Consider the following 2,946-nt stretch of genomic DNA (forward strand, 5'->3'; position numbering starts at 1 on the left):
TTGTAGTTTTACTGCTTTGCCCTTGTAGTTGCTTAGATTTTAAGTCAATTGTAAAGCTATAAATAGAGTAGCACTCCATCATAAACATTCATCTTTTGTTCTTGGAATAAAAGTTCACTTTTATATTATTGTTCTTTTACTTTATTGCTTTCTCTCTTCTTCCCTCATGTCTACAATGAACGTTAGTGAGTAGACTCTTCTTTGTCTTGGGGCCGATAGTAGTACACTGTGTGGGACAAGAGTAGTTTCAATCCTCTATGCATCCTCTAGTAATCAAGTTAGCGAAATAGGCTTGGTTGCTAGAAGTAAACTCTCACCTGACTTTCATCGGAAAGGTGAGGGGCTAAGGGAAACCGGTCTTTAGAAATTAAGGTGTAAACCATGAAATTAGATGTTTAAGTCTTGTCTAGTGAAGGGTTTGTTGTTATGATGGACCAATGATCCCAAGGCTCTTTTATATTATTGTTATTTACTTTCAGCAATTAAACCCCCTTTTTATAAACTTTTCTCTCTTCTAATCATTCTCTAAAAGTTAATTGAATTCACAACTCCCTAGCGGAACGATACTCTTCTTACTACTATTACTTCGATAGGCCGTGCACTTGCGGTTTGGCCCTATCAAATAGAAAAACAGTTTGACATTCTTTGATTGAAGTACCACAACACCCTGATCGTTTTTCATGATTCTTGACTAATCCTACAAAACCAACACGAGTTTTTTCAGTTTGTCCTTCCTCACACACTTTCTGGGAACTTTAAAGAAGGTCACATCTCCGGAAATTGCTTAGACCAATCACATTTAACTATAGAGTGATATAAATTGTTATTGTATAGGCTATTGAAAAGAAGATGGATCTTGTTTATATAAGTGATATAAATTCATCCTATATACCTTCCTTCAATCTTATAGTCACATACCTAAACGATCTCAGGATCCCTCTCATTCATATGTGATTTGATTCATTCAGGTGTCATCTTCCTAGAAGCACGCCATGAGCCAGGCATTGTATGTGTCATGTTCATCAACGGTCACTCCCCACCCTCGTAGCCTCAAGTCTCACAACAACACAATTTATACTATATAACATGAAATTGAAAAACTAAAATTAAAGAAATAAATTAAACATCAAAGAGATCGTGGATGAGCGAAGATAGTAGCACACTTGTGAGATGACGTGTTTTCTTTATTAGGTTCAACCATGCACATCATGATTTATTCGACTGTCCTTGAACAAACCAAACTTATCTCAGTAGCATGAACAAATATGACCAACGTAACGTCTAATTCAATCGATCTCTTGGAATGATATTAAGCAAATATAGAGAACATGTCTTCGTTATGAATTTTATTTTGTTGAACCAAAGACGTCCATATCGGATGGTCGATGGACGAATATACTCAACATAAACCACTCTTCTGATATCGCCAAAATTGAGAAGAACATTCAGTTGGCTCTACAAATCAAAGAGTGTAACATTTTCATTGATCATAAAGTTAGTTTGTCACTATTATACTACCTTCGTTCCTTTTTAATTGTCACTTTTTGACATTTTACACAAACCTAGACAATCAATAATTGTTTCTACTTTTGATGCAATAAGTTATACTTTTACTATAATGACCTTATTAATTTAACATCTTATTTCATATATTTCTCTCTCCGCAATAAATAACAAAGGATAATATTAGTAACACAACATTTAATGATACATTGAACTTTGAAAGTGACAGTTAAATAGGAACAAAAATTTTCTCCAAAAGAGACACTTAAAAAGGAATGGAGGTAGTAGTAAATAAGAACCAAGTTAGAATTCATTTCGATAAGTTTGTGGATGATAATGAACCAAATATACAAGTTCATGTGCATTGTAGATCACATAAACTACTAGTGCATTCTATGCGCGATACTGTTTTTAACATGTATACTTTCTAAAATTCGGATGTGTAATTTACAATTGATTGGGACATTGCATAATATATGCAGGGTTGATGTTCGAACCTCAGACACTTCACTTCTCTACATTTAAAATATGTGAGCTCTAACAGTTAGGCTACTTTACCCAAAAAGAAAAAAAGAAAAACAAATCATATTATGTCTTACGCACACCATCCCTCCTCCTCTTCTTCTTCTGCTACCAGAAGGTACCAATTGCTTAATTTCGTGAGGATGTGGCGCACAACATCCCAAGGAGAAGTGTCTTCCTTTACACCCTGAGAGGCCAGGTCTCTAATGCGCCTGCGTCGTGGGATCAAATTTGTTGTAGGATCTCTATGCTCTCTTCTGCATGTACATGGACCTCTACTTCATCTGCCTTAGTGGCTCTCTTTCATATATACGATACGTTCAAATTTTAGAATATGGACGATCTCATCCAGATTTTATAATTTGAAAACGGTAAATTTAACAAAATAAAATAAAAAATAGATGTAAAGGAGTAAACTGGTTGCAAATAATATTTGAGGGGTCATTCTCTGAAGAAAAATATTAGAGGGACTAAAATCGAAAAGTGGTATATTTATAAGGAACAAAATTTTATTTAACCCTAAAAAATGTTCTATACTTAGTCAAAAAAGAAGAAAAAAATATGTAAATACTATAATTAATTTAGATAATTTATTTATTAATATATTAATAAATTTTAAGAAGTGGTGGGGCAACGAAGAACGACAGAGGCCCTCAGCGGTGCACTATAGTCAAAGGGGGCAATCTGATGACCTAGCGGTGGTTGTCTACAGATCGATTGGTGGAGATGGTAGTTATAAGTATAGTCAGTGACATTCCTTAAAAAAAAAAAGGTATAGTGAGTGACATTTTTTATTAAATAAAAATAGCTAATAATTTTATGATAATATTAATTTTATATTTTATTTGATATTTTTTTTATTAATAGTATTTTTTTTTAAGTCCTAGTAACACATTCTTAATCAGATGTTTTTCAACACAT

General features: G+C 33.4%; 1 long non-coding RNA gene across 1 annotated transcript; it reads left to right on the forward strand.

The window, feature by feature from the left end:
- Nucleotides 1–828: 828 nt before the first annotated feature.
- On the forward strand, nucleotides 829–2,089 carry LOC146945490 (uncharacterized). Its single transcript, XR_015028171.1, has 2 exons — nucleotides 829–1,028; nucleotides 1,986–2,089. It is a non-coding gene; the product is annotated as an uncharacterized LOC146945490 (long non-coding RNA).
- The last annotated feature ends 857 nt before the right edge of the window (nucleotides 2,090–2,946 follow it).

Source organism: Medicago sativa, chromosome 2, assembly GCF_051527215.1.
Source record: "Medicago sativa cultivar Bolivia chromosome 2, Bolivia_mono, whole genome shotgun sequence".
NCBI lineage: Eukaryota > Viridiplantae > Streptophyta > Magnoliopsida > Fabales > Fabaceae > Medicago > Medicago sativa.